The sequence below is a fragment of the Camellia sinensis genome, chromosome 5 (assembly GCF_055761805.1).
Source record: "Camellia sinensis isolate YWXY chromosome 5, ASM5576180v1, whole genome shotgun sequence".
Taxonomy (NCBI): domain Eukaryota; kingdom Viridiplantae; phylum Streptophyta; class Magnoliopsida; order Ericales; family Theaceae; genus Camellia; species Camellia sinensis.
The window spans coordinates 143,277,714-143,298,399 of NC_138965.1; the positions used below are offsets into that span (position 1 = coordinate 143,277,714).

The 20,686-nt window shown below is 40.5% G+C and overlaps 1 pseudogene across 1 annotated transcript; it reads left to right on the top strand.

Annotated features, from left to right (window-relative positions):
• Window positions 1-234: 234 nt before the first annotated feature.
• Window positions 235-17,952, top strand: LOC114319372 (putative aldo-keto reductase 1; annotated as a pseudogene). Its single transcript, XR_014330257.1, has 7 exons — window positions 235-301; window positions 14,204-14,374; window positions 15,114-15,317; window positions 15,659-15,831; window positions 16,175-16,271; window positions 16,726-16,879; window positions 17,622-17,952. The product of XR_014330257.1 is annotated as a putative aldo-keto reductase 1 (transcript).
• Window positions 17,953-20,686: the final 2,734 nt, after the last annotated feature.

Here is a 20,686-nt window from a genome sequence, read left to right on the forward strand (position 1 = left end):
TGTAATTACATTATTTTATTATATTTTATTTTAAAAATAAATTGGGAAAATAACTCCTTGTTATATTTTTGTTTATTTATTTGTTACCTCCGTTGACGAGAAGAACAATAACGTCATGCGTGACATCAGCATATCAAAAATCACTGAAAAAGCTGGACTGTGACGCGATCCATGACGTCAGCAAAAACCCTCACCTATATATGTAGGAATGCATTGCATTGTAGAGTTGAGAAGCAGAGGAAGAAGAAAGATGACTGATTTTCAGATGTCCAAAGTTAGACTTGGAACTCACGGGCTTGAGGTAACCGAACCAAAAAACCCTATTTACCCTTTTCAAATTCCCACCCATACTTGGTAATGTAATGTTTCTGTTTGAGGATTGTTTTGGGTATGTCATATTTTTTTTATTGTTTTTTTTTATCCTGAAAATACATATAAAAAAAAATAAATGTTTGATATGATTGAAATAAGTCAATAAGTTTGAGAGGGTAATTTTTGTGAAAATTGGGCCGAGCTGGGTAATGGGCTGTTTTGAGCCGAAGTACAAAGGGCCGAGTAAAATGGCCATGTAAGTTACTCTGGTCGTGTGGATATATTGAAGTTAGTCCGGTCCTGAGGCCATGAATCTAGTCCGGTCCAGCAGAAGATCGAAGTTAGATCAGTCTAAACAGTACTTTGGAGTGAGACCGGTCTTGGAAGTTACACTGGTCATGACATGTTAGTTCGGTCTAACTACGCCATGGGTTGTACATGAGAGAACCGAGATAAGGAGGAGTAAATTGAAGAACCGAACTAAGGATAGTTCGACCTACTCTGCGGCTCAGCATAGCCATGATTACTTCGGTCATGTTGGAGTTCAGCCATGGTAATAACCATCTCACTTGGTTTAAGCAGTGAGGGGGGTGTTGGAGGATAAGGATTATCCTTCAGGAGGTTAAATCCTAGGAGGACTCTACATGGAGGAGTAGAAGTCCTACTAGGATTGTGCCACACAAAACCTATAAAAGCTCACAAACATCACCTTTGGAGAGGTAACACACAACTCTGCTTTCTGAATACACAGAGCTTTTGTCTATTTGTCAAGCTTACTGACTTAGGCATCGGAGAGGTTTCCGGCACACACCCGCCGGCTAGCTCACGTTTGTGTTTTCAGGTGATAAAGTGACGACATACGGAGGAGCGCAGACTTGATCAACAGGATTATACGAGAAGGTTTATTTCTTTCCCATACAATTGGCGCCGTCTGTGGGAATAACAGACAGGACAAAACCTCTTGATCAAGCTTTGCCTCTTGAGGAACAATGGCGCACAATGAAGAATTACCACAGTCCGCCATCGACGGGCAAACACCAGATGGGGGGGCCAGGCGTGAAGGACTACCTTCTATCCCTCCCATGGCAGATTTGGAACCCTAACGACATAACCCCAGGAGAGATACTAGGGGAAGACGGACACACAGCCCCCGTCACTCTCACTCACAAAGTCCTGACAGACAAAGACGGAGGATTGATCCTCAAGTTTTGGAGGACCGCGTAAAGGAGCAAGACGAATTGATAAGAAAGATGGCGGCCGACATGGAAGCCCTGAAGCGCCAGATGAAGAAAAAAGAAGTGGCGACAGGAGAGGGGCGCAAAAACAAGACGCCCCCTTGCCACTCAGAAAATCGTAGTAGGAATACCACACCCTCGCAAGGAGAGAGCAGAAGCCTCAGGATAGGCGATACTCAATCCAGGTCGTCCAGAACTCGTCACTCCAGATCTGAGAGAACGAGATCTGAAAGATCATACACTGAAGGAAGCACGTATTGGCCCTCCCATACGCACCAAACCAGATCTAGACAGACGGAGTTACCCAGATCATCCGACTTACGAACCGTGCTCGAAGAAAGAGCACGATGCAAGGAGGATGCCAGGGCACGGGATCCACACAGAGTTTCTGCCTTACAGCAGTTGGCTCCTCGAATGCATGGGAGCATCGAGGTTGGAATGCCAATACCGCGCCCTACCTACGAACCAACGGACAAAGCATTAGCAAGGCTGCAGACCTCGCCGTTTGTTCCGGCGATTGAAAACGCGCCCCTACTATCAGGCTTCCTTCAGCCCAAATTCACTACATATGAAGGGAAGACGGACCCCTACTCACACTTGAGCCAGTTTCGCCAGGTCATGGCTGTATACAGGCGAAACGAGGCCTTAATGTGCATACTCTTCCCATCAAGCCTTGGCGACCTAGGCTTGACTTGGTTCGAGAAACTTCCAGAGGGCAGCATAGCCTCTTGGGCGCAATTGGCAGAGGTGTTCGTAACAAGGTTCTGAACGAACACTAAAACCCCGGTGGAGATTGACCAATTGCTCTCCATCGACATGGGCGATAAAGAGACCCTAAGATCCTACAATAGTCGCTACTGGGAGACATTCAATCAGATTGGGGACTGCCCTACCAATCTCGCCATTGCACAGTATAAAAGAGGCCTTCCAGTCGGAAATAGACTAAGGGACTCGATCACCATGACGCCACCCCTCACTATGGAAGCCTTGATGGAAAGAGTGCATCAGCACATCAGGGTAGAAGAGGATAGCACACGTGCCAAAGCAAAATCTGGGGCGACCACAGTACCAGAAAAGAAGACCTTAGCAAAGGTTAATACGGTAGATCGACCGAACAGAAACGGACGTGGCAGACGAGATAACGGAGAAGACCCGGATAAAAGATGATTGAGAATTCGCACTTCCATGACCACGGTGTTCAAGAAACCGATATATCGGATTCTAAGTGAAATAAGAGATGAGCCTTTCGTCAGATGGCCAGCCAAACTAGGGGAAGCACAAAAGGACTATGACGAAAGATCACGGTGCACCTTCCATAAAGAAAAAGGACATCGCACTGAGAATTGCACGCTATTGAGACAACACCTGGAGGAGTTGGTGGCAGAAGGACACTTGGATAAATACATTGAAGGAGGGACGCAACCAGCCCCCCAGGACCACAATAACTCCAACGGGATGCCAGTCGATGCACCACCTCAAGGCATTATCAATGTGATACACGGAGTCTTTGAACCTGAGCGTGTATGCGAGCTCAGGGGATCGATAAAAAAGGCTGAACACTTAAGAGAGGTGCTAAGTGCCCAACTTGCCATCAAGAAGGGGAAGACAGAGGCCACAAACGTCATGTCTTTCTCGGATAAAGACTTAGAACGGATATATTGCCCTCACAATGATGCCCTGGTCGTCACTCTCTAAGTCAAGGATTTTGACGTCAAGCGGATTCTGATTGACCAAGGTAGTTCATGTGAAATCATGTACTACGAAACATTTAAACAACTGAAGCTACAAGACAAAGACTTGGCGCCTGCTGTATCGCCCCTAATTGGATTCAACTCTATGCCAGAATGGCCCGTCGGCAAAATAATTCTTCCAGTTAGAGCAGGAAGCGTGACAAAACAAGTGGAGTTCTGGGTATTGAAGGTCCCCTCCATTTACAACATCATCTTGGGCAGAACATGGCTGCATGCCATGCGATCGGTGGCGTCATCCTACCACCAAGTAATGCGGTTCCCCAACGACACCGGTGTAATTGAAGAAGTCTATGGAGATCAAATCATGTCGAAGCAATGCTTCGTCACGGTGAATGGCAGCCGCGCTGCCAAAGGATACGTTCATTCAGTGGAAGAACCTGAGAGTAATGAGCTATTCGCAGATGTCGGCAAAGCGGCGGATCAGAAAGCAGTGGAGCACTTGGTAGAGGTAAAAATAGATGAAAAGAACCCAGATAAGTTCTTTTTTCTTGGTTCGTCGTTGTCCAGCACTGAGAGATTAGAGGTCTTGGAATTCTTAACCTCTAACATCGAAGTGTTCGCCTGGACACCCTACGACATGCCAGGCATTGATCCAAACTTCATCTATCACCAACTCAATGTCCACCCATCCGCCAGACCAGTCATTCAGCGCACTCGCAGATCGGCACTTCACCATGCCGAAATAGTGTCGGAAGAAGTAGGTAACCTGCTGGAGGCAGGAGCAATTAGAGAAGTGCACTACCCAAGATGGATCTCCAACACAGTCGTAGTACCAAAAAAGAATGGCAAATGGCGTGTCTGCGTCGACTATAAAACAGTCAACAAGGCGTGCCCAAAAGATAGATTTCCTCTACCACGGATAGATCAACTGGTAGACCTAACGGCGGGGCACAACCGACTCAATTTTCTGGATGCATACAGAGGCTACCACCAAATCGCCATGCATGAACCAGACCAGGAGGTCACATCCTTTACAATGCCAAGAGGACTATATTGTTACAAGGTCATGCCATTTGGCCTAAAGAACGTAGGGGCAACATTCCAACGAATGATCACCAAGATGTTTGAACAATTGTTAGGAAGAACGATGGAGGCGTACATCGACGACATGGTGGTCAAAAGCAAGGATGAGAATGACCATCTCAAGGACCTAGGAGAGATGTTTGAAATCCTGAAAAAGCACAAGTTGCGCCTCAATGCCTCCAAGTGTGCATTCGGAATAGGATCTGGCAAATTCCTAGGCTTCCTTGTGACCAACCGGGGTATAGAAGCGGACCCCTCCCAGATCAAAGCAATTCAAGATTTGGAGAGACCAAACTCAGTAAAAGAAGTACAGCATCTCACCGGCATGGCGGCCGCGCTCAATCGCTTCATAAGCCGATCGTCAGACAGACTACGATCATTCTTTCCAGCTTTAAAAGCCAAGTTCGAATGGGACGAAGAATGCGACCAAGCACTGGAAAGCCTGAAAGAATACATGACCTCTCCACCATTGCTGGTCACCCCAATACCAGGAGAAGAACTCTTCCTATACCTTGCAGTCTCTCAGCATGCAATTAGCGCAGTGTTGGTCCGTGTGGAAGGAATTCAACATCTGCCCGTCTATTATGTCAGCAAGACATTGTTGAGAGCCGAAACAAGGTATTTGCCACTGGAAAAACTGGCATTAGCCTTGATGATGGCCTCCAGGAAATTGGCACACTACTTTCACGCCCACACCATAGTCGTCCTCACAGCTTTCCCACTAAAATCTTTGTTTGAGAGGGCGAACTTTTCTGGGCGAATTTTGAAGTGGGCAGTAGAGCTGGGACAATTTGACGTCAAATTCCAACCTAGAACCGCAGTAAAGGCCCAATCTTTGGCAGACTTCGTCGCAGAGTTTACTCTTGGAAGTCATCATATCTGCCCAGTCGACCTAACTGACACAACCGAACTAGGGATGGAAGTTGACGCCGGAATAGCGCAACCCCTAGCACAAGGTACTCAGTCAGACTCCAAGGCAGACCAGACTAACGACAGCAAGGAAGAAGCAAACAAAGCTTCAACAAACCAAGACTCACCAACAAATAAAGACTTGGTTCGATCAGATAGCGAGGGGCAGACAGCAAGCATGGACCTTGAAGAAAACGCCAGCAACATTCTTGACCCCACGACATCATCCGACCCCTCCACTTGCTGGAAATTGTTCGTTGGTGAGATGTGGAAGCTCTTTGTGGATGGAGAATCCAACCGGCATGGTGCAGGGCTTGGCATAGTCCTCATCTTACCAAACGCCCTGGTTGTGGAGCAAGCAATCAACCTTGGCTTCTCAGCATCAAACAACGAAGCGGAATATGAAGCACTGCTTGCAGGACTCAAATCAGCATACCACATGAAGGCCACCGAATTAATGGTCTACAGCGACTCACAGTTGGTGGTAAACCAAATTTCCGGCAACTATGAAGCAAAGGATGATAGAATGGCCAAGTGCCAAGAATTGGTCAGAACAGAAATCAAGAAATTTGAAGTAGTGAGGATAGAACAGATAGGCAGGGAGGAGAACAGCAGAGCAGACGAACTAGCAGGCTTCGCCTCAATGGCAGACACCTCCATCCCTCATCCACTACTGATCGACTACCTACCTAGACCAAGCATTGAGGACCCTAAAGCAGAAGAAGTATGTTGCGCAGAACTAGGCCCCTCATGGATGGATCCCATCATACTATTCTTGAAAGACGGTGTCCTACCGGAAGAAAAGAAAGAAGCCAACAAAATTAGAGCAAAGTCACAGCGATTTTGGCTCTCCCCATCTTTGGCATTATACAAAAAGTCGTTCTCAGGACCCTATCTAAAGTGTGTCCACCCCAGCAAAGTGGAAGCATTCTTGTATGAGATACACGAAGGGGTGTGCGGAAGCCATCAAGGAGGAAGATCGCTAGCTTACAGGGCCATTTCACAAGGATACTGGTGGCCATACATGGAGGCAGACTCAGAGAAATATGTGAAGAAGTGTGAGAAATGCCAAAAATTCGCACACCAAATACATCAACCAGCAAGAGAACTCCTACCATTAACTAGCCCATGGCCTTTCGCAATGTGGGGCTTGGACATAGTAGGACCATTTCCAACAGCACCTGGCAATAGAAAGTTCTTTCTCGCAGCAACAGACTACTTCACAAAGTGGGTGGAAGCAGAAGCATTGGCATCAATTAAGGAAAGAGATGTGAAGAAGTTCGTCTGGCAAAACATCATCACTCGGTTTGGCATACCAAAAGCCCTAATCTCAGACAATGGCATTCAGTTCGACGGCAGAATCTTCAGAGGCTTTTGTGAAGAATACAAGATAGAGTTCTATAATTCTACACCGGCATATCCCCAAGCAAATGGATAGGTAGAAGCTTCAAACAAGGTAGTCTTGGATGGGTTGAAAAAAAGGTTGGAGAAAGCCAAAGGCAAATGGGCGGAAGAACTTCCTCATGTTTTATGGGCTTATCTCACCACACCTCGATGATCAACAGGGGAAACACCATTCTCCTTAGCCTACGGAATGGAAGCAGTAATCCCACAGGAAGTTGGCCTCCCCACAATTTGAAGCGAAAATTTTGATCCCGACTTGAATGGAGAAGCCATAACATTGGAGCTCGACCTTGCGGAAGAAAGAAGAGAAAGAGCACTGGTTCACATTGCCTCGTACCAACAAGAGTTATCCAGGAAATACAACAAAACGGTGCATCCAAGACAATTCAAGATCGGAGATTGGGTACTGCGCAAAGTGATGGGAAACACCTTGATACCGGGAGATGGCAAGCTAGGGCCTAATTGGGAAGGTCCTTACAAAGTGGTTAGGTTAGCAGGCAAAGGGGCATACCACCTAGAAGACAAGGATGGCAAAGCAATCCCTAGACCATGGAACACCGTCAATCTCAAGTTATTTTATTTTTAGCTTTCCTCTTTCAAACACGTGTAATTTTTTCTTTCCTCAATAAAACAAATCGATTCTTTTCAGCATAAGTTGTTCTTTGTAAAAGTTAGCTTTAGTGAAGTTAGGAATATTGCAAACATTATTCTAAGTTGGCTGGAAAAACTAACTTAGAGGTTGGCTGGATATTAAACCAACACCCTTCCTAAGCCAGAATAAGGATCCAGGCTGCAGGACGTTTGGTCAGAATAACCAAACATTATTCTAAGTTGGCTGGAAAAACTAACTTAGAAGTTGGCTGGATTAAACCAACACCCTTCCTAAGCCCAGGATAAGGATCCAGGCTGCAGGACGTTTGGTCGGAATAACCAAACATTATTCTAAGTTGGCTGGAAAAACTAACTTAGAGGTTGGCTGGATTAAACCAATGCCCTTCCTAAGCCAGGATAAGGATCTAGGCTGCAGGACGTTTGGTCGGAATAACCAAACATTATTCTAAGTTGGCTGGAAAAACTAACTTAGAGATTGGCTGGATTAAACCAACACCCTTCCTAAGCCCAGGATAAGGATCCAGGCTGCAGGACGTTTGGTCGGAATAACCAAACATTATTCTAAGTTGGCTGAAAAAACTAACTTAGAGGTTGGCTGGATTAAACCAACTCTTTGTACTCTTCAGCCGAAGTAAGGGTATGGCTGAAGAGTGGTTGGCTGGATTAAACCAACTCTTTGTATTCTTCAGCCGAAGTAAGGGTATGGCTGAAGAGTGGTTGGCCGGATTAAACCAACTCCTTGTACTCTTCAGTCGAAGTAAGGGTATGGCTGAAGAGTGGTTAGCTGGATTAAACTAACTCTTTGTACTCCTCAGCCGAAGTAATTATGTCAGCTAAAGAGTGGTTGGCTAGTAAGCATAGTTAGATTGACCAGCTAAAACCGAGATAACAGTTGGAAGTAAAAAGATCATGGAAGTCATTACAAGTACAAACATACAGATCAATCGAAGTAAAAGTTCAAGAAAATTTTCATTCATCAAAAAGCAAGTACAAAAGGGGGGTCCTTAGCCCGATTACAAGTCCAAGAAAATGAAAAATACAAAATTAGTCAAAAAGATCATCGAGATCGGCTTCAATTTCAACACCAACTCCAGTTTCAGAGGGACGAACAGTCTCAGTTGGAAGCATGGTCTCTGCTGGAAGCACATTTTCGGTCGTCAAGTCTTCAACTACTGGCTCCAACCGAGCTAATTGATCGTTGACAGCTGCGTTAACAACCAGAGTCTCAGTTTGCTCATCTTCTTCTTCATCGTCAGACGCATCAAGAAACTGTTTCTGGAGGTTGGCAGCATACTCCGCCAGTGAGGCTGGAATGAAATACTGCGGAGCATTGTAGACATCGGTGTCAGGCCCACAACCGAGCTGCTCCACAGCACCCCTCCAGCCGCATTTGAAGAACAAGTCCTTCGCAGCTTCACACTGTTGGATGTACGCAGCCTCGCCATCCTTGAAACCCTTCACCACGGCGTCCTCAGCCTTCTTCTTCAAAACTGTTATTTCGGCGTCTTTAGCGTCCTCAAGCTGTGCCATCTCTCACAAATATTTGTCTTTCACTTCGGTAACAGCTCGCCGTTTATCACTGTCAGCCGAGGCAACTAGTCCGGTTAGACGTGTTACCTCGGCCTCCAGCTCAGCCATCCTTTGTTGAGAACGTTTTAGTTCGGCAGTCTTGGCTTCGGCTTCCGCCATTGCTTGTCTCGTTGTTTTCCGGAGCTCCAGCACTTTCCTATGTGCAATGTTGTTCTTCTGAATGGCCTGCAAAATAATAACTCTCTTTAGCCGGACTAACAGTTGGGAAAAAGTTAGACAAAGAAAACAGAGAGCCACCTACCAGGATCATTGATTTTGTTGATGACCGGATGGCCTTCAGCTCGGTGTTTAGTTACTTATTGTGGTGCTCCATATCTTTTGGAAGGCAAACACTCTTGGCTAGATTGAAAGCCATCAAGTGATCCTTCTCAGCAACAACCAAGTCAGTTTCCAGGATATTTTGGTTTTGAAAGGTCAGAATTGGAGCCCATTTGGAGGAGTCAGCTCGGTCAGATTGCTCTGGTTGAAGGATGGGTTGAGGGCTTGGTGGAAGGATGGACTCGTCTTCGTCAACTAGGCGGTGCTCGGTTTGGCTTGTCTGGGCATCCTTGTTCGGCCGAGATGAGGATGGCTGCTGGGATGGAAGGGCTACCACGGTCTCAGTCGTCTGACCGATTTGTGGTACCTCGGGTCTGTTAGTTTCAGTTAAAAGCGCCCTTACTCTGTTCCTTTTAGCCATTTCTTCTTCAGCGGTCAGTGGGATTAGTCTGATTTCTGGCAAGGTTGGGTCCGGTTCTGGGGCCTCCTCTAGCAGAAAGTCGGTCACTCTCACTTTTTGACGGCTGCTGTATCTGTAGGTCGGCTTGAACTTTAGCAGCTTGGCCCAACTACGTTCTGGATATCGTAGTGCGGCGTGCAAGGTCGCTAGATCGGGGTAGCTGTATAGAGAATGAAGGTGGGCAGAATCTGCGAAAGAAGACAACTGTTAGTTCGGCTGAAAGATTGAAAAACCGAAATACAGTAAAGCACGCAAGAAAACCGAAGTAAATATACCGGGTTCTCCTTTTTTCCAGTTTATACGTCGGCCAGGAATCTGGGCTTGGTGATCCTCAAAGTTCCCAGACACCCAGAAAAAATCGTCATCATTTAAGTCTTTATCCGGTGTATATTTTATTATTTTCTCTCGGCGACGGCGTATTCTTAAATAGTAGACCCACCCATCTTCTTTTGAACCAATGGAGTATTGGTGGAAGATTTTGGCCAGACCGAGGTTGAGACCGGCTTGGCGGTTTAGTTCGGCTATTCCCATTATTATACGGTATGAATTGGTGGACAGTTGGGTTGGACATAGTCTGGTTTGCCTAAGGAACTCACAAATCAGGGGTTGGACTGGAAATCGTAGTCCGGTCTCAATTATGGACAAGAGGGTGTAGGGGACAAAGCCTTCATTCCCCCAGGGTATGACATCTTTTTCTGCCAGGGTAAGGTGTACATCGTCAGGTATGCCATAATCCCTTCGAAATTCGGCTAGACCACCTGGCGTCTCAACTAGATACCTATACTTCCCCATTTATTGTATAATTTACGAATAAATTAAAGATCGGTCCAAAAAATTGTCTCAGTAGCTCGGTTGAGCGCGCAGAGGAGTGCTTGGGCAACCTAAGTCTGCAAAGTAGAAAACAAAGGGGTTAAACACAGATCATTGGACCGTGCTACAAAATAAAAGTACAAAAAATAGGAACCCTACTTCGGCTATGTGGATGCTACAAGTTCTAACTCGGTTTCTGCAAGGTGATTGGTAGCTCGGTTTGAGTAGGGCTTTTATCAGCTCGGCCTTGGCAAGCGTCTCGATATATCGGTTATGGAAACAATTTTGTTAGACCGGTTGATCGACTAGGGGCAGCTTTCCGAGTTCGGTCTAGAAAACTGAGAGCTGGTTTAGCCCTGAAGGCCTAAGATCGGTTGGAATTCAGGTATCTCAGTATGCTAAGTGCAAACTTAGTTCGATTGGTTACCTCGGCTAAGGTCTAGCAAGAAGTGGTTTGACTTATTCAAAGCTACTGGTGTAAACATGAAGTGTAAGTTCGGTTGTAAGCTGGCTAGACTTTTACCTAGCTTAAACAGTGTCCTAGTTCGGTTGCATCATGATTCTGGATCAAAAACTAGTTTTCTACATGATATTACATATATTCATGTGTTCTATTGTTAAAAGTACAGAAGCAAAGCAAAACAGAAAAAGTGTTTACAAAAAGCACACAAAACAAAATATGGATTGAACAAATACGAGAACAAACAGAGCAAGAAAAATGGATTTGCTTACCAGATTGAAGTAGAAGACCTAGAGATGGAAGCAACGACAGTAAAAGAGGCACACGAAACAAGCTTCACAGTTGCAAAAGTTGGAGAGCAATGGAGCTTGATAGAAAGAATAAGGGAAATAAGAAATACGGTGATGAAACTAAAGATGAGGAGATTGTTTTGTGAAAAGGACGAAAGTGGAAGGGCGGGAACTGTTCAAATTTTGCGAAGTACGAGGGCGGCGGGACAACTGCAGAGAGCCAATCAGTGCCTGCCACGTGTCATTGGAATAAGAAGCGATTCAGTTGCTGTGATTGAAGAGACGTTTTGATCAAACAAGCAGAGCCCGGTATGAAATTAGCTCGGCTGGAAGGCGTAAGAGTTTTAGCTCGGCTGGAAAGGCTTAAAAACTTCAGCTCGGCTGATAGACAGGTAATCCCTATCATGCTGCGCAGATGGAATTAAGGGGCAATTGAGAGGGTAATTTTTGTGAAAATTGGGCCGAGCTGGGTAATGGGCCGTTTTGAGCCAAAGTACAAAGGGTCGAGTAAAATGGCCATGTAAGTTACTCCGGTCATGTGGATATGTTGAAGTTAGTCCGGTCCTGAGGCCGTGAATCTAGTCCGGTCCAGCAGAAGATCGAAGTTAGATCAGTCTAAACAGTACTTTGAAGTGAGACCGGTCTTGGAAGTTACACCGGTCATGACATGTTAGTTCGGTCTAATTACGCCATGGGTTGTACATGAGAGAACCGAGATAAGGAGGAGTAAATTGAAGAACCGAACTAAGGATAGTTCGGCCTACTCTACGGCTCAGCATAGCCATGATTACTTCGGTCATGTTAGAGTTCGGCCATGGTAATAACCATCTCACTTGGTTTAAGCAGTGAGGGGGGTGTTGGAGGATAAGGATTATCCTTCAGGAGGTTAAATCCTAGGAGGACTCTGCATGGAGGAGTAGAAGTCCTACTAGGATTGTGCCACACAAAACCTATAAAAGCTCACAAACATCACCTTTGGAGAGGTAACACACAACTCTGCTTTCTGAATACACAGAGCTTTTGTCTATTTGTCAAGCTTACTGACTTAGGCATCGGAGAGGTTTCCGGCACACACCCGCCGGCTAGCTCACGTTTGTGTTTTCAGGTAATAAAGCGACGACGTACGGAGGAGCGCAGACTTGATCAACAGGATTATACGAGAAGGTTTATTTCTTTCCCGTACAAAGTTAATAAATTGATTTTCTATATAAATGTTGTTTCAATTCTTTAGACTCCAATCACATTATCATCAACAAACTTTTACTTTTGTTTTGTGTGTATATATATATATATATATTAGAAGGTGCGAGTGCTATGAAATCAACCAGTTGAATATGGAAGGAGAAAAAGAAAATGAAAATTTATTAAAATTTAAAATCAAAATAGAAGGTAATGAGAGTGAGAAAGTCTATATTGAGTAATGAGCAACAGTTGATTTTACTTTTTAATCCAAACAAATGGGTGATGATTCAGAGCTCTAGAGCTGGGGCTCTAACCCAGCTCTAACCCAGCTCTAGTGACGTGAAAAAAAAAAAAGAAAAAAAAAAGAAGACCAAAACAGCACATCACATGAGACCCATTATCTGCTAAAGCTCCATTAGAGCTCTTATTTTAGAGCAAGGTTTTGATAATTGGACTGGATCGGCAGGTTTGACTTGTTGAACCGTCGACTAGTCGGGATTTTGGTCTGGATATACCCTCTAAACCGTTTGAAGCCAAAAATTGGCCTATTTAAAGAGAACCGGGAAAACCGACGGTTCAACCGGCTGACTCGGAGCCGGTTCACTGGGTTGATGGATTTGGATTTTTTTTTTTTTTTTGATTTCAGGTAATTTTTTTTTCTTTCTTATTTTATATATATATATAATATAAATATATAAGAAAATTTTAATCGGAAACTCTCTTTCAAGGGTTTCCTCTTGTGAAGAATCCCATTAGGAGCTTTAAATTATTGTGAAAGTTTCCACCTATTTATAAGAAAAAAATTCTTTCAAAAAAATTCAAGAAATCCATGTGGGATTCAATCAAATGTATTGGATGGAATATTGAAATTTTGATATCCCTCCAAAATTTTTACTCTTCTTTCAATCAAATTATTTGAATTAAAATCACATGAAGGGAATATTAAATACTTAATTTCCTCTTCCAAAATTAAAATTAATAATATTTTAAAATATATTATTATATTTTTCGGTAAAAAAAATATTAGGACAAATATTTAAAATAATTTAATATTTTTAATATTTTTAATTTATAATTTTATTACTTATATTTTTATTTAAATATAATTTTAATATATTTATTACGTTACGGTTTGATTCCGGTTCAACCCGACGGTTGAACCGGTGACCCGTCCACCCGATCCCTTTTTCGGTTTGTTCACTAGTCTGATTTTTAAAACATTGTTTTAGAGTTCTTAAACATTTTTAAAAACAAATAACTGCTAATCAAATGTAAATATTTGGGAAAAATAAAATGTTGCTATAAGTTTTTGAGAATCAAAATTATGTGACAAAGATTCACACCAAGTGATTTGTGCACTTTATATAATAGAATAGATATACGTTAATGGTGGGTGCAAAACGCAATGCATTTGTAATTTTATATCTAAACTGAGTGGTTTGATGAATAAGAAAGATGTGTCGAATTTGAGAACCTGTTAACAGCTATTTATAACTGGATGTGGACTTTTAAATTAACCGAATTATAATTTGGGGATAAAAAAGTGTGAACAGTTAAAAAATTTATGGGTGTTCTTGAAAAAAGAAAAAGAAAAGAGTGATGGATTTTCAGAAAATGTTCAGATTGGATTTCAACCTTAGTAGTGGCTTCAAATCAGGCTTTTAATCCTCTTCAGCCTTGAAAAATTAGTTTTATTGATTTATTTAAATATTTTTCTGGCTGGGTTATATACACTGGGGCTTTGTCCGTCATGTAGTTTTCAAGTTCTATACAAAGAATTTTATTAGTTGAGCTAATTTGTACTGTTGAAATACTACTTGTAAAGCTTTGATTTATCAACAAAAATGGACTACAATAGCAAATGGACAACGTGTCTTTCTCATTAATTTTTAATTTTTTTTTTCCAGGTTTCAAAATTGGGTTACGGCTGTATGGGGCTTACTAGTATGTACAATTCTCTCGTCCCTGAAGAAGATGGCATTGCAATAATCAAGTATGCATTCAGTAAAGGAATCACTTTCATTGATACATCAGATATTTATGGGGCTGACAACGCTAATGAAATATTAGTGGGAAAGGTAATGCTTTCATTCATATGGTACCTGAGCATTTTGGGCTTGCTATGAAATTTGGTTATAGAAATTTATTACATTCAATGTATTCTATTAATAGAGAAATATAAAGAATTTGAACTTGATAAGTTTTAAGAAAATGAAAGATTTCGTTGAAATTGTTTGTTTTGAGAATTCCTGAAACTTGAGTTCTTCTCTGCTCTACATTGGGACAAAGGACCATTGGCACTATGTTGTCATATATTCCAAGTCAAGTTTTCTAATCACACTTTCTCTGCCTTCATTTATTCTTTTTTGTTTCCGTTCCTATTTTTTATGTTGCCCATAGTGTTTTCTGGACTACATCTGACAACAAATCTTTTTTTGGGGAGAAAAACATTTTATACTTTTGAAATGTAGAAAACGTTTTCTGGACTAAAGTCTTACAAATGCCACCTCACTACCACAGCCACCACTATCACCACCACCACTACCACCACCATTGCCAGTCACAGCTGCTACCCCACCACCACTACCACAACTGCAACCATTGACACATTAGTTTCAAAGTCGTAATCAAACATATGAATGAAAATATTTTCTAATCCGTAGAAATGAATGGAGTGTAAATATGTAGAATATGATACATGCTGTGGATGTTGTCTAGAAAATTATCTTTTTGTTGGCTGTTTTCAAAGAAAAAATGAATCTATTTTTGGGTATTTTGTGTGTTAGTTATTTCAGTTGTAGATCCTAAAACTTGCAGGCATTAAAGCAGTTGCCTCGAGAAAAGATCCAATTAGCTACAAAATTTGGAATAGTCAAACTTGACCGTACTCAAGTTGTGGTGAATGGTAGTGTTCAATATGTGCGCTCCTGTTGTGAGGCTAGCCTGAAGCGCCTTGGTGTGGACTACATTGATCTCTACTATGTACATCGGATTGACACATCAGTCCCTATAGAGGAGACTGTAAGTGACTTGTTTCTTTTTTCCATTTATCAACACACCCTCAAGTCCTGTTCTTTTGGCTCCCAACTTTAAGCTGGCTTTGTTTTTAGTGAGTTTTTCAGTTTTTAGTCAATATTTTTGTACATTTTAGGTTTGTATATACAAGATGACCCTAAAATTTAACCTTTTTTTTTGTTGACAAAACTGCCAACTCTCTTATTGATTCTCTTTTTGTTCTTTCTCGTGAAAGGAATGGTACCTTAGTAGCCACTCATTTCGAATTAGTTGGAATACTTTCCTCAAATGTAAGTGATGTTCGAAATATTTACTGATTGATGCTGAATCTTCTTCATGAATGGTAGATGGGGGAACTTAAGAAATTGGCAGAAGAGGGTAAAATCAAATACATTGGTTTATCAGAAGCAAGCCCAAACACAATAAGGAGGGCACATGCTGTTCATCCTATAACTGCTTTACAAATGGAGTATTCCCTTTTGACTCGTGACATTGAAGAAGAAATAATCCCGATTTGCAGGTGCTTCATTTTGCTTCCAAAATTTACTTGCATTTTATCCAAAATGTTGGAGATTCCTGCCCAATTGTTACTCTTCATTAACATAATCCTCAAAAGCACCGCTTTAATGGGAGCCCCATGCTTTGAATCACCCTTTTTTGCTTATAGAAAGATGTTTATCATAAGAAGACACGTTACTTTCAGTTTGAACTCCAAATTCTTGTAATCATTTTTTGTGATTTCTTCTTTATTGGAATTTCCATCTTAAACTTGTAGCCATTTTTCTTATTTTTTATAAGACTTCCAATTTCTTTTGTTTTCTCCTTTGACCTTATTTTTGTCTAAAACATGTGTTGGTTATCAGGGAACTTGGAATTGCAATAGTTCCATATTCCCCCACTGCTCATGGGTTTTTTGGTGGCAAGGCAGTTGTGGAGACTGTCCCTACAAATAGCTTCATGGTATTGAACTGGATTTTTATCTTTTATTTTCTTTCAATTTAATTATTGTCAGATAAAAATCATCTTTTTGAACTAATGTTCTGTTTGTTTCGGCAGAAAGCGAAAGTCAACAGAAAACATTTTCTGTGGTCAACAAAAAACAAACTTATTTAAGTAGAATTGTTATTATTATTTTTAAAGTTTTTGGAAGGTAGAAAACGTTTTCCAAACTAAGGTCTTAGTAACATCACCGCACTACCACCCCCTCCCCCATCTCCACCTCCACCGCCCTACCACAACCATCAATGCCATCACTAATACAGCAACTAGTAGTACATTAGTCCCAAGGTCGCAACCAAACAGAGGAAAATATTTTTTGCTGAAACAAATGGAGTGCAAATTCATTCTGATATTTCCTCGTTTTGGTTAGTCAAATAATTGTATGAATGAATGACTAACTTAATCTTTCTATCAGCAATCACATCCTAGGTTTACCGGGCAGAATTTAAAGCACAACAGGATATTTTATCTTGGAATAAAAGAGTTGGCTAAGAAGCATAGTTGCACTCCTGTTCAACTCGCACTTGCATGGATTCTTCATTAAAGGGATGATATGGTACCTATACCTGGTGAGTGACTCACAAAATTTTGATTTCTTGGTAATGAAGTAAATGTGAGAAAAGCTATGTCAAAAATGCTACAAGTTTGATAAGTAGGAGATTGTGGTCTTTCTTACAATTCAACGTAAACCTTGCCGAAATATGATTTTTTGCTTTTGAATTAAATTAAACATGATTTCTATTGAATGATTACTTTTGATTAGTTTTTCTGAAAATTTGTGAATTTTTTTAATAATATTTGGATGTGTAGAATGTTTTAATGATTTGTGTAGTGGATGTTTATGCAATCAAGGCAAAGTTAATCAATTTAAGAATTCTAGGAAGTTAAAACAAAACCAGCTCAAGAACCATGGAATCTCTTCTTGTATTGAGTTCTTGAAATCAAACAACTATGAAGGGAAAGTGGTAGATTGAAAGATTAAATTAATGTTATTGTTGGAATGTTTATTGTTAGATTTTAGAAATCGGGTTTGATTTTTGTTCTACAAGTGTTCTGTAACTTGCAGCAAAACAATGTAACGAGGAAGGAAACGAAATAACTGGATGTGAGAGAGAGAGAGAGAGAGAGAGAGAGAGAGAGAGAGAGAGAGAGAATCCTTATTGATTTTTGGTATTTATTTCACCACACTAGTTTTCAGTATTTTTCCAAAAATAGATTTTGAAAACAAACCCAAAACTTTCCAAATGTGCTCCTAAATGTTGTATTTCGAATGGTAAAGTTAGTATTTGACATCTGATTGTACATTTGCAGGAACAACTAAGATTAAAAACCTTGATGAGAACATTGGTGCCCTGAGAGTGAAGCTTACAGAAGATGATTTAAAAGAGATTTCTGATGCAGTGCCGATCTTTGATGTAGCAGGGCCTAGAATGTTTGAAAAAGATCATCACACCACATATCAGTTTGCAAACACACCACTGCCAAAGAATTCGAAGTGATTAGCTTTATATTTTTCAATTTTGTATTTCATCTTTGCAGTTTGTTGTGGCTTTGCTATGTTGTCTTAATAAGATTGTAATGTTAGTGCATCTTTTTTGCTAAGCATTTTCATAATGTGAGGTGAATGAGATTTGAATACCAAGTTTTATACCCAAAATGTAGCCCCAATATTGAGAAAAAATAGAGGAGAGAGAGAGAGAGAGAGAGAAAACCCTTTATTTTATGTGCCACATGGTAGGATGTTAGTAGGTAATAGATAAATTACTATAGCAAGTCGATGACATTCTATTAACTCGAACTTGAAACTTCACCTCACTGAAAAGTGGCCCCTCATTACAACCCAAGTCCATCAAACATCAAAGGGAGACTGTATCAAAGACAAATCTTAGTGGCTGTCAGTGTAATTTATCTATTTAAAAAAAAAAAAAAAAAGAACAAAGAAATTTGTGTTTTGTTACAGCATTAGTGGTAGTGAAAGAGATGGCTTTTGTTTGTGGCGCCGGTGATGACCGTGGTGGTCTTATTGGTAGTGGTGGTGGTGGATTTTGGGCCAACATTTCCTTAGTCTGCAAAAATGTCAAGTTTTAACCCTTGAATCAGGGACTCTCCTTATAGCATTTCTTATTAATGACCCAATTCTCTGCAACATGCTCTGTTTTCCTTTGTGCTCCTTGACCTCATGGAGGAACCGAACTTAACAATATATATATATTGACAGTAGAATGGATGTCCATAACAATATATATCATCACAGTTAAAAAGTAATAGCCAATAGCAGCAGTAATACAACCACACATTAGGTTTTAATACATAAATAATAAAAAGAGAAGTCATTGGAAATCCAAATACAACAAACATGACAAGCACACCAACATGCCAACAAATAAAAGAAAAGGAAAAAAAAAAAAGAACTCCAAGTCTCCAACAGCACAACAGGCACACAAGCATCACCAACAACTTTCATTTGTTTCCTCTAGCTTTCATTCCTGTTAAATAAAAAATATAAAAAAATAAATAAAACAAAAAACACTAAGATGTAAGAAATGTGTTAAAAAATAAAAAAATGAAAAACAAAATTCTTAAAGATGCATGTAAAAAATGATATCAATTATCACACGAGTGACACGTGAGGTGGGTCAGTCCAAGATCGTATGATTTGTCATCAGAAAAAGAGGCCTCTTTGAGGATGATGGTGGAAAGAAGAGGAATCTCAGCAACTTGGAACCAGATTTTTAGGAGATCTTTATTTGCTTGGGAGGAGGAATAACTGGAAAGACTCGTTACCATATTGAACTCCGCCTTACCTTCCTTTCAATTAAAGAGGATTGCTTATTTTGGAAGGCTTCCCCATCAGGTCAATTTTCTGTGTCTACAATTTATAATTGGAATGCCTCTAGAAATAGCATTGCGGTCACTAAACTGCTTTGAACAATATTACACCACCAAAACTGCAATTCTTTGGTTGGTTGGCTTGGAAAGGGAGAGTTAAAACAACTGTTTATCTTCAAAGATTAGGGGTAATTGGCCAGAATGTCAGTGCTGAATGCATTTTCTGTAAGGCTGAAGTTGAATATGTGAATCATGGTTGATGTGGTGCCCCATTATCTAGAGGCTTTGGTTGAATCTTATGAATTGGTGCGGTTTAATTTGGGTAATGCCGGATAAGGTGGCTGGTTACTTGAGTGGAGGAGGAGTTTTAAATGGAAGAAGTTGAAAAATAAAATTTGGAATGCCATATCACTAGCAGTAATGTGGTCCATTTGGAAACTTAGAAATGAGTGCATCTTTAATGGGAAGCAGATTCAGATGGAGCAGCTTTGCGAGTTGATAAAAGTAAGAATTGCTCTATGGGTCAAAGCTCGCTATAAGGACTGCAGGTACTCAGTACATGACCTGTTTTTGATTTGCATCAGATTAGGTTCTCCTCTACTAACCTGTAGCTAAGTTAAAGAGTGAGGAGCAGAGCTTGAGTTAAAGTGTGAGGAGCAGAGCATGAGGAACAGAGTTTGAGCTTATTTGTGTTACTGCTGCTGATTTTGTGCTCACTACTAATGTACTGATGTATCTAAGTGGGCTGATGATATTGCTCTATGTCTGTGTTGTTTTGTGCTGCCTTGTGATTGTTGAGCTTGGTGTTTGGGCCTGCTTGGGGGTGGTGGTGTTGTTTTTATTACTTTGAGTTTGTTGTTTTTTGTCTCCTTTTGTTGGTTCCTTGCCAATTTTGAGACTTATGCTAGCAAGTGATTGTGTACCGCGATGGAGCTAAGAAATTAAATCAGATGGGGCACTTATTAATTATAATATTAAAAAAATTTACAAAAAATATTTCACATAAATTTTTACGATTGACTTCAAAAAAGATAAATAATATATATATTATTTGTAACTAGAATATTATGGACAATATAAAAAAAAAAAAGTCATAGATATAAGTTTTAAAATAAATTATATAACGATAAAGTAATCTTTTATACAAAATTTCAGTAAAAATTCAATAGAATAGTAATATCACGTCATCATTGACATATGATATCACCAATTAATATTAAAGAAACACATAGAGGATAAACCTCACATGTCAAATGTAACTAACAATTCAATAAATTCCATATCTTCATTAAGATTAATTATAATTGTATGTCAATAATGATAGACATCACATCACTATTGTATTGAAATTTTCATAGATAATAATATGACTTATCGTAATGTCTTTATTTTCAATAAAAAAACAACTATTATTATTCTCATAGTTTTAAAAATGTCATTGATATTTCACTCTAAATAATATTTTATAATTTTTTTTATTAAAAATATTTTCTTTATGTTTGCAAAAATAAATAAATAAATAAAATAAAATAAAATTTCCAAAACCC